The sequence below is a fragment of the Lutjanus erythropterus genome, chromosome 16, assembly GCF_056507025.1.
Source record: "Lutjanus erythropterus isolate fLutEry1 chromosome 16, fLutEry1.hap2, whole genome shotgun sequence".
Lineage (NCBI taxonomy): Eukaryota > Metazoa > Chordata > Actinopteri > Lutjaniformes > Lutjanidae > Lutjanus > Lutjanus erythropterus.
The window spans coordinates 8,950,236-8,967,139 of NC_139332.1; the positions used below are offsets into that span (position 1 = coordinate 8,950,236).

The 16,904-nt window shown below is 38.4% G+C and overlaps 1 protein-coding gene across 2 annotated transcripts in view; it reads right to left on the reverse strand.

Annotated features, from left to right (window-relative positions):
• Nucleotides 1-16,904, reverse strand: part of khdrbs3 (KH domain containing, RNA binding, signal transduction associated 3) — a 153,023-nt gene that overhangs the window by 12,348 nt on the left and 123,771 nt on the right. The window lies entirely within an intron of this gene.

A 16,904-nucleotide genomic window follows, 5' to 3' on the forward strand; every position in this document is an offset into this window, starting at 1 on the left:
TGCAATGTAACTTGCTTTCAGTATAATTACAGAACATCAAAATCATATTAATCATGATGCAATCACATATAATTTATGCAGTGACAATAAAGAAAAACACACAGGAGGAGTTTTTTTTTTTTTTTTAAAGCTATACTCTGCTTTATATGAAAGTAAAAAACAGCCAAGAGGAGCTTTCAATCGCTCAAAAGTTCGGCCACATTTGTGGTTGTACAAGGCAATTTCCTCCACCGTATTTCTGCACAAACTTCCAGTTCCATATCACTGCATATGGAGATCTATGAGAGGTGGCAACTTTAATGAAAAATAAAAAGATGGGGAGGCAAGTTGCATAGCGCTTCATTTCTCGCTTATTTATTTATTTCTTTATTTGCGGTCGCCGGTGAGATGCTGACAGAACAATCCTGCGTCAGTATCATTCAGTAACAGCGCTATCATTCAAGAGAGGCAATTCATCATAAGGCTGCCACTGAGCCGACACCAGCCATCACAGCTGGGTCCTCTCCGCCTGCCTGTCAGTCAGTCTGTCAGCGACAGCAGCACCTCTCTGCTCTCCGGATTAGAGGAGCTGAAGGCGCCATCCAAAACCCCAGCACGCCACATCAACACCGCCCGACTGCCGAGGGCAAAGAGGTGACAGTAATGGCACACCGCGGTGGAAGTAACGGATTACATTTGACTCCAGTTACTGTAATGGAGTAGCTTTTTGCGGTGTGATCTTAAAAAGCCAAACTGAGGTCTGAGAGGTTGAGACACTCCACTCCTCTATCAAATTACACCACAGTTTGCAGCACTTCAGGAAATCAATTTTTACAAATTCTGTCTGCTATTTTCACTTTGCAGTATCTACTTCATGAAGAATAGCTCCTAAGTGATGAACTTATGATTAATCTTCACATTATTTTTTTGCTAATCTTTCCTCTTTGCATATTTCAGTACATTCACTGACAAACTGAAGATGTACCTCTCCATGTTTCCTTTATTACACTCATTCGTATTAATCGTGCCCCTTCATGGTGGCAAAAGAGCTACCATATAAGTTTGTATGAAGAAACAAAACGTTAATACAGTAAAAGATTTTGTGATCAGCACATATTCCACTTAACATTCTGCTTTCTCTGTGTGACATGAAATTTGCCAGTTCTAAAAAGCCACCAGTAATCCTGTTAAAAGTCTTGTTAACATCACACTAAATGCTACTATTTAGCTGAATGATGAAACTAAATTGTCAGTTAGCCTAGTCTACTTTGGCATAGCAGTTGCCTAGCTAGTTTGCTGGCTTAGCGGTGCCATGCCATTGTTCTGTCGACCCATTATTTGGAAACCCCAACAGTCAGAAAAATGTCTCACTGGACGGAAAGCCCATTTCTCCAATAGCCCATTATTCTGAAAACAAAACCCGGTCACCACAGTTGATAAACCTTAACCCCTCTAATGACTCTAGCGTGCACCAGCTGAGGTAAAACTCAATGATTTTATTCCAACGCTGGAAATATGTCTGTGACAGTAAAACTGCAGCGAAAGTGTGTATTTTCAGAGCAGTGGATCTGTGGTGCAATGGGCATTTTCAGAATAACAGGCTGTTAGACAAATAGGTTTTCAGTCTACTAGGACACCCTTAAGGCTATTGGGGTTACAGAAATAATGGACCATCAGAATAATTCATTCACTTTTTGTGGAAAAAAACAAAAAACAAAACAACTTCTGCACTCTGCTATTAATTAAATATTTGGCTATAATTGTATTCATTTTAGCAAAATTAATATAAAACAACTATTTTTCAACTTTGGTTTATCAAAATCACAAAAACTGTTTATCCCCTGCATGTAGAGTTTTGGCTGTATTTGAGATGTCATCCTCTAAGAATTCTTCTGAGTTCAGGCTAATTCCATATTCAGACTACATGATATCAGCTCAATTATAGCCAGATCCAGCAGATGTAGGGTGTTGCGTCCGATTGGGATCGACAATCTGGATCAACCACGACAATTGATAGTTTTATCCCATGTTAGTGTGTCACAGTGGACGATTACCTACGCCGCATCTAGCATGCCTTCATGAAAAGACTAGCATGTTAGAATTTTTTTTTTTTGCCTTCTTTGACAAATTCCACAACAGTTTTCCAAATTGTGGCTGAGAGGAGCACAGACTGGTCTTCTACACACTACTATAAACATGGCAAAACTACAGAGGAACAATGCTGCTGGTGCTGTGAAGGAGAACTGAGGAAAAAGTACTGTTGTCTTTTCCATCCTTTTTTAAGCTTTTCTGAACAGAGACAGTCAGTATCACACACAACACCACTGTTTACACAGTTGTTCCCAGAAGTCAGTCCCTATAGCACCTACTTCTCGGTGACATCCCAGTGGCAAGTGATGATGAGTCTGAGAGCAACGTGTCATCTGTCATGTCTCTTGGCCAAGACAAAAATGCACGACTCTATAATTGCCTAATCTGACACAGTGACCATGGCAACAGACAAAAATATTTTAGGGTCTGAACGCAGCATAATGCAATTGAAGTAAATGCAGTTTTGATTATAGTGCTGCCAGCACAGAAAAATTACATTTAAAAAAATTCTACTGTAATGTGTCTTTCCAGAAATAGTGTCCCTGTTGAAAACTGTCACGTTTTCACAGACTTTTTTCCTCAGAAGAAAGTAGTTCCATAGGAAACAAAAGTGTGTTCTGTGGATTAGGGTTAGTAATGGGGACAAACTTTGCTTTGAATATAATTGTTCGATGCTGTGATACTGTGAAGTATCACTACCTGGACAATGCAGCTGTAAAATGCATTGTTTAACACCAATAAAGTAAAGAAAAGACATATGCTGTTGTGTATTTTGTGTGATCTGATCTTTACTTTGGCATCCTCCCTGCAACTGATAATTCCTCTCAGCAGCTACATAACAAACTGACTGATTGTCATATTGTTTCCTGCAACAATTTCTTGGTGAGGATGAACACGACCAATTGAGGACAGTGGGAGGATTCCTTTTAAGAGCACTACAGCAGCTCAATGAGACATGAGACGGCTCCCTGCAGAGGCCTGTGCCTTAAGTCAGGCTTAGCATAAATTTTACACAGTTCATAATTCAACTACAAACAATGCCAAGCCAGCAGAAGCAAACAAGGTTTTTCCCCTGCGCTAATATAGTCTCCCTGCGAGGAGCGAGGCCAGCTGCTGCTGCTCCGAGCGCGAGGTTTCCAGTCAGCCCTCGCGGCGGAGGTGCCACCATGCATCTGCCACAGATGTCAAGTCACTGCAGTATCCTTGACACCCCTCATTGGCCGACAGAGACAGAGGGAGGGAGAGGACGGGGAGACAGAGAGACACGTAACAAGTGAATGCATGTTTTGGCTCGTCATGTTGTGTACCCCGAGACAAGACCTGACAGGATGCTAAATAATTAGATTTCACATTATGCTAAAATGCAGGGGTGCATTCCAGAGAGGTGGCCTTCAAAATAAACATCAATTTTATGAATGTCAGAAAATCAATTTGTCACAATTCACAGGTGCTCGCAGACATATAGGGAAGTATGTGACATATTGGGTAATGGTGAGCTTTCCTGTCCAGCTCTGTGTCAGATTCAACAACATCCAAATAACACAAACCAGGATGCTGCACAGCAATGCTAACACAATTTAGGCTTGCTTACATGCTGTGGGCTGTCAACTTTTTCTCCCTTCATTTATTTTCACTGTTTATCTCACAAAAAAAAAATGTAAAAAAAGAAAAAAAAAAACTGTTGCTAAAGGCAGAGAGGACCAATAATAGTAGTCTGCTGTGCTGAAAGCTGCTCTCTGCACAAAGGAGAAGAGTGCAACAAAAGCTGTTAGGGGCCTCTAATTTCTGAGGTGACATTTTATCAATATTGCTACACAACTTCTCTCCGTAGTTACTTTCTCTTCTCAATTACAGAGAGCGGTGAGTCCTGAGATGCATCCTGAAGGTCAAAGATTCCGGGAAAATTCTGCTTCTTTGTGTAGTCAAAAGTTTCACGGCGTCTGCTGCCCGACAGCAATCAGCACTCTGAAATGTATGTATCTGGAATTTAAGCTTCTAACTTAAGATGACCTTTTTAAAATGAATGTGCACCGTAAAGATTTTTAGTGTAAACTACAATACTAACAGTAACATATTGACTTCCTTCAGCTGCAATGGATAAACAATAATTACCTGCTTCTTATGGTCAACAAAATAAGATAACCGATAATTTTACATTTTTTTATATATGAGAAAGAAGTTCATATGTATTTTATTCACACCCGAGGGTGAGAGGCTAAAATATAGTGAGCAAAATGAATGATTTAATATTTCATAGGTCTGGCTGAACCAAATCTGACTGATATCACTATTACAACAAAAAGATAGATTTCACATTATCTGCCTTGATAATTGTTGTATGTCCCTAATTTTTAGGCTATTTAAGTAGTTACTCATTGTTAGCACTGTATGAGTAAAATTTCTACCATCCAAGTGCTAATTCTGATATATTATATCTATGATGCAATTAAAAGTTTAACACAAGTCTGATATAACACATCATGTTGCTTCAAGCTCTCTTGTAACAAACTAGCAAGATGTGCTAACGTAAAGTGGAAGAGCAATTTAGCTGTATTGTTTAGCTCAGTTTTAGCAGCAAGCTGACTTTTAGAAAGTGGCAGAAAGCAAGAATATAAAATCTGCATGAATATGTGTTGCAATTAAGACTGGGTATCACTTATACGATACCAATACCAGGACCAATAATTCACCCTGCTGCTGTCTGGCAAGATACAGAAGTATCCACTGCTGTACCACCAGAATTGTTGCCTTTATTAGTAGCAAAACAGGGAACTTAAACTTAATCTCGCTATACAACCCTGTGTTAATGATAAATCAATCTACCTTGTACCTTGTACCAGTACCCTTAAAGTTATATGGATACTAATAGAGTGTTTCACTTGATAACTTTTTTCCCACTTCATTTGATACAGATTGTGTAATAATTAAACAATCCTTTGGCATTTTATGCATTTATTTTTATCAAATGCCACAGGCCTATAGTGTAGTGTAGTACTGCTGAATGTTTTGGTGGCATCTCAGCACGCTGAAATACCAATTCCATCAAATACACCACACTCAACTTCACCACACCACAGACTGTATGGGTTACAGCGGTTGTAGCAGTGGGCCAATCACCTGCATTAAATCAAAGAATTCTTGTGGTGATTGGCTGCGAGCCAAACCACGCAAATAGTCTTTTCTTTCTGGATCTGGGTACAAAAAGGATTGAATGCAGGTATTGTGTGACAGGAGAAATTCTGATATAACTTGGTACTGGATTATTTCAGTCGATATCTTGACGATATCTAGTAATGATTCCAAGCCCTTGTTGTAATACAGTATCACAATAACATTCAACTTGATATACTTTCTATTAGGACTGGGTAATATATCAATATTATATTGATATTGTAATATGGTAATAAGTGTTGTCTTATCCTGGTTTTAAAGGCTGCATTACAGTTAAGTGATATATTTCTCTGAACTTACCAGACTGTTCTAGCTGTTTTATTATTTGCACTCAGTCATTATATCCACACTACTGATGATTATTTATCAAAAATCTTATTGCACAGATCTATATTACCAACCCATCAGTCTTACTATTGTATATGATGTTTTTGGATTAATATTACAGCTGCATTTGTATATGTTGCATTTTATTGCTGCAGATGTTTAATATTGTGCTACTTTATAATCTTATATTCTATAAGATCATCATATGTTTGCACTATTTGAGAATTTATGGGAGGTTACTTTAGAGGAAATGTGTATATTGAGATGATATATCAGTGAATAATCTAAAAATCCACATCGCCAAACCCTACTTTGTATCCAAAACAGTATAATCATATGAAACATGAAAAATGAGTCAGGTTTCTTCAAGACAAAAAAAGAAATGTTGCTAAGTGAAAATATTTAAGGTGGATTAAGAGAACCCAAAACCCTGAGATAAAAAAATATAAAACTTTAAGAAACTTTAACCTCATACATTCTACATTTATCATTATCGATCCCAAATCACAGCTTTGCCTTGTCAGAAGTGCGCATCTGGCAGCATGAACATAAGCCTGAGACGAGGTGCCTGGGGTGGTTAGATCTCACTCGAGATATTGCCCTGTCATAGGTGTGAAAGCGCTTTGACTTTCTAAATAGGTCAGCTTTTGATTTGACATTCATTAGCAGAAGGCGTCCGCTGGTTTGTGTCTCCCCAAACTTCACTGGCCAAGAAAAAGCAAATCCCCACATCTGTCTAAAGCGCAGGCGTGCACCATGAGAGGCGAACACAACACCTATTGGATAAGTGTGTCTCTTTCATCAGGCATCTGATTCCAGGCCTAGTTTTCCACACAGGTAAAGACCCTGCCTCTCCGGAGCATCTGTCATCTCTGTAAATGCTTCGTCTTAAGCACTGATGTTGCCGTTCCTGGGCACCCCGAAACAGATGGCGGTGTTAAATCTGAATGATGTAGTACACGTCCCTGGTGGACTTTGTTTTCTTACATCGCCATTACTCTTCCGGTCCTCTGTGATAAATTTGAAGAAATCTAGTAGGACATTACGAAGGGCTGCAGAGGTAATACAGCGCAGGGCTGATGCGGAGAGAAGCTGCTTTTCTTCTTTTAGCCTATTTCTTGCATATTACACTTTAACTGATCATGACTGTGAGTACTCCCTTTATGCTTCTTGTGCAATGATGTTTTTCATTCATTCTTGTCACAAGGTTGAAAAGGTAAAATGCTGACAAAAATGCCCCCACATTGAATTTTTTGATTATGCCAGCTCAGTTGTGATTTTCAGTCAACAATACAATGAAAGTGGATTAAAAAAAAAAAAAAAAAAAAAAAAAAAAAAAAAAAAAAAAAAAGCCTTACTTTTTTTTTACCATTTAGACTGAAATGAAGCTCACATAATTTCAAATGGAAACCCTCCTTATGGATACACTGGTGATTGCTCAGTGTGGTGGCTGATTGCAAAGCTATCTCCAATGCTGACCCCCTGCTGAAGAGCCACAAAGAGGGACGAAATGGCCTACGGCAAAGATTTGACTTTACAAATGAGTCTTCTTTCTGGCTTTGAACAGACCATTTATGTTACTTTGCTTCTTTTTTTGGAAAAGTGCATGAAATCCTCCTCTAGGGAAAATACTGCCTCTTCAAGTCAAGTCAGTCCACAGTACTTTTTAAAATCCATCATTTGGCAACATGTTTGGGTATCTGTGAAGGCTTTATGTCTCGCTGAAAGGACCTTACATTTACAATATGCGACTTTTTATCTTGAGACAGAGAGAGCGGTGTAAATCCCGCCCTCCTTCCCCTCAGATGGTCTAATTCCCGACACAGCAGCTGTCATTCATCTTGACAAGCTGTCTGCCCTGAAAACAGCATCGAGGTACCCGGCATCTGTGAAGCACCGCAGGCATTTCAGAAGCAGACAGCTAACACAGCCAATCTGTACTAAGATTCAAAAAACACAATACTGATATTCCCATTGTACTAAACGGGTGTTGTCTGCCTTAGGGCCCTTACACAACAAGCAGACCTCAAAGAGGCAGCATTGACAGAGGCAGGCTGATCAAATACATTATATCAGCTGCACCTGAACACGACGCAAAGACTATAGCCGACAGCTAGCTGACGACTGACATGTATACATGTTCTGCCCCTGCATGAGATGACAGAACTAGTCAATACTCTGTAATCTAAAAAAAACATTGTTACAACAAACAAACAAAAAACAAACAAACAAACCCAGAAAAAAATAACCTACCACTTTTCACCCCACTGGGAATCTACTTTTGTTGTATGCTCAGAATGTATTATTTTTTGCTTTGCTTTGCTCTGATTTTGTCAGCCCATGGTCCTCTTGCGTAAGAGGAAAAGAAAGGAGGTAAAAAATAAAGCATAAACCACAATAAATGTGTAAAATCAATAATTTTTGGCAGAAAAAATGACAAAACTTCACTGCAAAAACTGTAGACATTCAATTATGGCCCAGTTACAGCAGATGATGTGTTAGGAATCTTTAGTCTATGTTCATCCAAGGATTCCTCTCTGGATAACATTTTTATGGTCATGCTAGGGGACAAGTCTGTCGGTCTGTCCAACACTTTGGTCTAGACCGAAATATCTCAAATAATGGATGCATTGCCTTGAAATTTGGTGCAGACATTCATGGTTCTGTGAGGATGAATCATACTAACATCAGCATTATTACTGTGAGCGTGCTAGAGTGCTGACATTAGCAGAGCTGCTAGCATAGACTCTTAGTCTTGTTGAAATGCTGTACAGCAACTCTAATGCACGTTTGTTGGTGTAGTACACCTATTGCCCCCTTGCACCATGTTCTTACCCCCAACTTTTTAAAATCTAGCAGCTTGGTCAGTGGAACTATGCTTAAAACTATGAATTTAAAGGTACTTCTTTAGAGTCAGTTTTACATTAGCATGGCTACGCAGTCAAGTTAGCAAAAATAAATACACAACGTCCAGGTGTACTTTCAAAATAAAGGCACAAAAACTATTGTAGGCTAGGTTTCAGCAACATAAACTACTTGGTTAGGGAACAAAACTACTTGGTTAGGTTTCAGCGCTAAAAGTACTTGGTTAGGTTTACATAACAAAACTACTGCATTAGCTTTAGCTAAAAAACGACTTGGTTAGGTTTAGGAGAAGATCATCATCAAGGTTAAAATAAGTACCCTGGTTTTGTAGGTTTACATAGCTTAACGCAGATAATGAAACTTACGAATGTTTCACAACTTAAAAAGAAATCAGCGCTGACTTTTGGTTTCCACACAGGATACAAACCCCGGTCTCCTGGATGAAAGTCATTTGTTTATTCGACCCATCCATCCGTCCCACCTCCTCCAAACGTGGACTTTCTTGCTCTTTATACTACGTCACCTGACCTTGACAGCACATTAAAACGTTATGGTAGAAGGGTGCCTCCAGAAATAACTCTAGAGGGATGCCTACAGCACTGACAAAGCTTTTGTATTTGATGCCTTGGGAGCAAAAACTCCCCAAGGATGCACCATAATGGCTACAACACAGCTAACAATTTGCAACACCACATAGATATGAAACATCCTGGTTATATCATAAACTTCCTGTTCCTATGTCTGCATTTACAGCCCCCTACTTTGCTGGGGGACCCCATGATTCACTGCTATGACCACCACATTTTATAGCAGTAAGCTGGATGCTGGAATCTTTTTGTGGCATTCCTTTATATTTCAAGAGCAAGCAGGCTGCTAAAGGCATTCTTGGTGAAGGTAGTTTGGCATTAGCTGATGTTAGACCTCAGATCTTCCCTTTGTATTGTGTATGAAGTGTCCTTGTCTGAATGTGCTTGCAGGAAGATTCTGTGAAATTGAGAAAACCGTCAAGTTGTTGCCATGGTTTGATATCTTGCTCTTCAGGGTTTGATACAGAGGTACCGTCCCAATGAAATATTCATACATCAAGCCTTGGAGATATATTACAGTCTTTTGTAATATTTGGTAGAGTAAAAATGACTAACTAGCCCCTAAGCTGTTCATTGACTGGAGGTTTGTGTGTGTGTTTTTGATCTTGTTTTTCAGTAGTTTTTGGTCTGTTTCAAGCGATCGATTCTAAACTGCTACACCATGAAACTTAGAAATCCAGCCACTGTCCGTCTCTGTTCTCCTCCGTGCCCATCTCTTGTACTAAGATTTACAGTTGTTCCTCAGGGACGCGTCTGCCCTTTAAAACACTGTCACACAGCCATCGTTGTGCCCTCGGGCCCCGGGATCCAGCCTGCGATGTAGCGTACCAAAGTAAGATGCAAGGGAAGGTGCGAGGTGTCAGCAGCCGGCAGTCTCTGAGGTGTCAAGTATGAAATAATGCTTTGATCACACCCGAGCTGCGAGAGACGACCTCACCGTGACCTTCTCCAAGTGTCCAGCCAGGGCTGTGCCACAGCTGTCATCCTTCTCATTTCCCTACAGAGACGTCACCTTTTTCTCCGCTAATAAAATTAAAGACGCTCTCCACACAAGCCGCCCTCTCCAACCTCCTTGACCTTAGCACTAGATTGGTAGCTAAGCTCTGCAGCTTCCGATAGCTCTCCCGAGATGAGGCCCTCTGCTGCCTCTCCAAAAAAGATGATGGCTCAGTTCTCTGTGTTGTATAAACACGGTAAGAGGAGGCTGGGGGACTGACTGCCATGGCTGTCACGCTGAGGTAGCGTTCCACGAGGCTCCCCCCCTGGTGTCAGCTCTCTTCTGAAACATGTAAATGTCGCAAAAATGTCTTCAGGGCATCTAAAAACAACTTATGTCTCGTGTCTTAAGGTTGTGTACGCCTTATTTGGCTTTCATATTTAATTATGTCTAAATGACTCAATTCTGCTCTGTTCTGAGTGACAGTATGTGGACAGTTTAGTCACACAGGTTGTCTCGTCTCGTTTGGCAGTGGTTAGTCTAACTAGTGTGCAGTATAGTATTTTGTCCCAGTTACTCCCAGCAGGGAGCATTAACATTTTATGACCACTGTCACTGCCCAACAGTGTGACTGCACTCGAGTGCTGCATTAAAGTAAAATCTAGTAAAAGGCCAGTATGACTATATTTTTTATGTAATTATAGCATTTTTAATTTATTTGTCTGGCACAGTTATTGTTTATTAAAAAATTAAGAAATACCTGTGAAAACTTATACTGTCTCTGTGTTGCTGCAATTCAAACAAACATATTGTATTTCATTAAATATATTACTCATTGGATAGCTCTTCAAAATTCACCATTAAAGGAATAGTTCACTCAAAAATGAAAATGAATTACTCACCCTCATGCCAATTGAGGGTTGGGTTTATTTCACTAATCCACAAAACACTTTTCACAGGAAAACGGTGTTGCAGAAAATGCCTCCATAATGCTTGTCTGGTGTAATCCAAAAGCCCCAACATGCTGTTTGCACATCATCACAACACACACCCTGTTTAGACAGTGTGCATGTGCACATAAACATGGCTCCAAGCTTAAGATCTACAGAGAAGATTTTGGCTAAGAACATGCTGTAAATATTTTTTTTTTAGTTAACTTAGCATGTTGGGGCTTTAGGAGACTTGGATTACACCAGATGAGCAATATGGAGGCATTTTATATTTTTATTCTGTTGTTTTTTTATGTTTGAAAACTGGTCAACATTCACTTCCATTGTTTGGGAGATTCTGCAACACTGTTTTCCTGCGAAACTCCAGCAGTGTTTTGTGGACTTAAAAACTAAACCTGGCCTTCAGTCAGCATGAGGGTGAGCAGATAAAGACTGAATTTTCATTTTTGGGTGAACTATCTCTTTAAACTGGTCTACATGGATGGATTGAGATTAGACGTTATTGATGATTTAATGAATGGAAACAAATGTATTTCTTTGAGTTCCAAAAAAGTATAGTGTGTCTAATCAATAATTTTTGAAGTATATGCAACTTAGACGTTTATTCCAAATGTTTGATTTACATTCATTTGAACAGCAGAACAATTTAGAATAAATCATATGTGATTCACACAGATAATAAGTTAATAGGTAAAGTTTACAGAATCCTGTAGAAAGCAAATTTTATAAACACTTTGCTGCAATCTAGAATACAGTAGTGGAATCAAAACTGAAAGAGAAATGATATTAATTTACGATGGAATGACTGTTTTTAATTTAACAGTTGATGAAAATGTGCATTTAGCCCAATATAAAATAATGTACAGAAGGTGAATAAATATGATTGAAATAAATCAGGGAACTGTTTTAAATGTGGAATAACAAATTCATTGATCCATGCGTTTTGGGACTGTAACAAAATTCATAAGGTTTGGTTTCATATAGAACAATAGTTATCACAGCTGTTGAGTGTAAAATTTTATTTTAATGCATCGATTTGTATACTTCTTTCTTCAACTGTATCAAAGAAACTTATACTAAACAACTTGTACTACTGCACTGGAAAACTGAAATGTGTTATTATTTGATGGAAAAGACAATAGTCATGAAAAAGAATAATTTACCTTAATTTGAAATCATACGGGGAGAAGTATTGCAAGCATTGTGTGCATAAAGAAAAGAAGAAAAAGGAGTGGTCTATGTACTCAAGCCTGATTTGAGGTTTTGTTTTGTTTCATTTACTGATTTTTCATTTATTTTGTGGGTTGTTATAATGAAGGATTAGTGGATGATAATACCACAAAACTATTGGTCACAACCTGAAGGATGGTTTTATTGAATAATATACATCAAATATATACAGATGTTGAGCTTGTATGTATGCGGAGTAGATGGATGTTGGTGTATGTCTTATTTTGTATTGTCTTGTGTTTTGTCTTCGACTTGTGTTTTGGTTTGTCGTTAAGATCATACGTCTATTTTTGTTACTGTGGAAACTGTTAATTGTATATACTGAGAAATCTAAATAAAATATGTGAAAAGAAAAGAAAAGATGTATTTTTTTTACTTCATTGTATTTATATGACAGCTTTAATTAGCACTGTTTACAGAACTTTGTGCTAAATGCATAAATCATACAATTAGTGCACAAAAAGATGATAAAGATTTAATTAACCAGCTGTGAACTATGTGACACAGTTATACCAACATTAAATCATTTCTCTGCTCAAACTCAAGGTGTAGGTTTAATTGTTGTGGCTAACAAGGCAACTCTGGGCTGACATGAATGATTCATTTTAATTACTGATTAAGTACTTTTATTTTTTCATAGTTAAGTACATTTTGCTGTCAAGATTACTTAAATATGAATCCTTTTTTAAATTTAAATGAAGGACATTGACATTTTTGCACTACAGAATTATTTCCTAAGTGCATACGGGTATGTATATATGTATTTATTTTATATTTTCACCCTACTTCATTCTGAAATAAATGAATTATCTGTAAATATATTGTACTTTGTGTGTATTACGAAGGATCTACAACTCTAATTTTGCTATACAACCCTGGGTTGTATAATGATAATAAAAGTCCTTGAATCCCTTTTATGGTGGTATAATTTTTGAAGAAGTATTGTTGATTTGAGTCATTCGTGTGACTTCACAATTTAAAGGTACCCTGTGGGTGTTGTTTTTGTTTTTATCTTGTGTAAGGGCAATACGATAAACAGTCCTGCCAATCAACAGCCGGTGACGGTAACAACAAAGGCAGAGAAGATTGTAAGCAAGACAGAATGTCAGCAATTCAAGAAAAAAATAATAAATCAGCTTTGCATACATATTATGAGAAAGGGAATGCATTATATGTGTTAGGTGTTAAAGATACACACAGTGTCTTATGGTGGGAAACACTGACTATAAACATAAACGTACTGTCTGCATTTGGAGAGCATTTTTAATCAGTATTGTCACATGGCCAAAACTTAGGATTTTATTAACTAATGATTATGTTCATCACTGATGAAAATGATAAAATTCAGTGTATAAAACTCTAGAAAACAGTGTCAGGCTAAAGGTCCAGTCCGTGCCATTTGCAGGGGATTACTGGCAGAACATGACAAAAATGAATATACAATTCTTAAGTATGGGCTCATGAGTGTATAATCACCTGAAAACAAGAATCTTTCTGTTTTCGTCACTTAAGAGCTCTTTATAGCTACAAAAGGCGTGGGTCCTCTTCCACAGAGGCCACCATGTTGTACCACCAGGACAAACCAAACACTGGCTCCAGGTGCAGCCTCCTGCATATTGCACACGTTTCACAGGCACTGTAGGTTCTCCTGCATGCTTGGAAGAGGAGGGTGACACAAGGTGTTTGCAGCCTGCAAGCTCACTGCTAGATGCCGAATACTAAAATCCTCCCTTTAAGTTTTAAGATACAATGATATAAAACATAGAAAAGTTGCAAATCTTCACATTTGAGATGCTGGAATGGCTGCATGTTTCACATTTGCTAATAAGTGGCTTAATTAATCAACTATCAAAATCAATTATCTCCTGGCCGAGCAATTAAATCAGCACAAATACAGTCTAAAGTCTTTTCTCTGGTGATTCCGAGTCTGGTGAGAAAATTCTGTCTTGACTTTAAGTATAAATTATGACAAATCCATTGTGGTATTATCTAGTATAAGAAAACATTTCTCATTAACCACCTATAGCTAAATACATTTCATGCTTAAAGAATTTATGAAAATGTATTTCATAGTTTGAGGTAATTAAGGTATCAGTAAATCCAGTCATGCAACATTACAATCTATTTAAGAGCAAAAGCTTTTTAAAGACATCCTCTTTCTTTCCCTTCATGTTCACAAATGGCAGGCCTGTTTCTAGCATAAGCCATCGGGGTAATACCATGACAGAGAGACTGTAAATTGTTCTGCTTGTTATCCTCCGGCAACTGAAATCCTGCCACGCAGTCAGAGCTCAGATTGGTGACTGGGAGCTCCTTAGGCTTCGAGAAACATTGTTAGGAGACTTCTCGTCCACACGCGCACGCACACACACACACACACACACACACACCGGCACACACAAACACACACCAGCACACACTCTCCTCGAGGCCCTGCTGCAGCTGGGACCTGCTATGACTATCCTCGGGCTCCGGGTGAAAATAATGCACCTTTGTCCATCACAAAGCTAAATAGGATTGTGACTGTGAGGAAGGAGGCTATGGAACAGCAGTATTATGCTGCAGGATTTACTGCAGTTGCTGAAACTGCAATAATTAAAGGTAATACATGGATTATAGTGAACTTGAATGGTAATATGCATACATACAGTATGTGTATATATACTGTGGTCTATGATATAATTAGAATGTCTTATACTAAAAGAAGAGAAGAGAACTAGAAATAGTATTAGTCAGTAAACAAACACAGCTATACCCTAAAAAAACACAGTACTCCTGACTCCTAACATTAGTAAGACATAACAAGTCAAAAACTAGAAAAATGATCTTCTTTATAAGACAGCATTTCACCCTTTATAAGACTCTTATTCAACTTAATTAGAGTTATTAGAGAGGCATTACATCCAAACTGTACTGTAAACTAAAGTGGATTATTGCCCACTGTTATACCCTTATTAGAATTTATGTAAAGCATAATGTACAGTGAACAGGTTGTCATTGTGAAATAAATCCCGACAGGATGATGCAGAAACCTGACGCAAAGTGCTGCGGTCTTGAATCATCCAGAGGGGGGTTTATTTCAATAATTATTTTTCATTATTTTGCAATAATGACCTGTTCACTGTACATTATCCTGCTGGTTACACGGTTATGTACCAAAAACTATCAATAATATGACACAAAATATTAATTTCAAAATAATTTTAGTGATTTAACAAAGCTTTTATTATTCCACAGTCTATGATCAGAACTGTGTCATAACAACAGTCTGTTATAGACAGCATTTGTCTGATATAAAGTAATAACACCTCAGAATACTGTAACTGATCAGAATTGAGCGTTCAACAAAGCCATGTAATAAAGTGTATTATTTCCTACTGTTAGACCCTTATTACACTGTATTAGAGAGTAATTAGTGACACATTGCAACAAAACTGTATTGTAAAGTGTACTATTTTCCCACTGTTAAACCCTTGTTATTTGCCAACAGTAGACTATTACAATAAGTCTGTGTAATTACTCATAAACAAAATATTCCTCTATCTCTATCATTTTGGCATTTACTTGGTAGATGTGGTTTACATATTGTTTTTAAATGGTAGCAGTGGTGTCAGTGTTATAGCTTTGTTTGTTTACTGTCTAATAAATCACATATTATTTCTAGTTCTTGTCTAATTTAATACAAAATATGGCTTGTAATTTCCTTAAAATGTACTGCAAAATACATTACAACCAAAATGATGTAGATAGTTCTTTATGTACTGCCTGCAGAGTAAACAAAGAACAAATAAAAAGAACATGCCATACAATATATCTTTATGTATTTATGGACAAATGGACAACATCAATCAATCATTATCACAGATCTAGATCATGAAGCTGCTTATGTTGTACACATGCACAACATCAGCCTGCAGTAACAGTCACTTTTCAGCCAAATCCAGGACACAGGACACACATATAAGAGAAGAAGTAAGTGAATCAGCTGTCTCTGGAGGCGCAGGCTGCAATGTCTGAGCCCTATTAGTTGCTTTGTCTCCCGCCAGATAACAGACATGAAAATCTCTTTGAGTCGACCCAGCCTCCAGCCTTTACATGATGGACTCCATTTTTCTTCTGTGCCGTCACCGACCATCCCTCCCTCCCAACCACCCCCGACTCTCGCCCCAGCTCCCACGTTCACCAAAACACCCCCACCATTATTCACCGGGCTGCTTTTAAAACAAATAGCTGCAGATTCCTGAGGCGGACCTGCGTTCCCCCCCAGCAAGCATCCCTACACACCTAACCAGCAACACTTCCAGATACATCCCTCTGCGTGTTAGAGTGTGTGTGTGTCTGCGCGTGTGTGTCCGCGCGTGTGTGAGCTGGCCCAAGAAAAAAAAAAAAGGGGGAGATAGCACAAAAGATGGATGAAGGCTGGGTGACATACATCCTGACACCTTCACAAAAGAAAACATCGACCACCCTGCTCACAAAAGCCAAGGGACAGAATAATGTTCTTTTTTTTTCTCTGTCTGTTTTCCTTTTTTCCAGCAGCTGCCAATACAATCCAATTTTTGACACGCTAAATGTAGCAACAATCATTCTTTCTTTGAAGTGGCACAGGCAGATACATACATAAATGTAGGACCTTGTGTGCTGATAAAATACAGTGGGACACCGACAAACCAAAGCGAAAGCCTTTGACCTTGTGCGGCTTGGAGAGTGCGATAGCTCCCTGGATATAAGAAAATCAATATTCTGCATTTAGCTGTGCAGGACCCT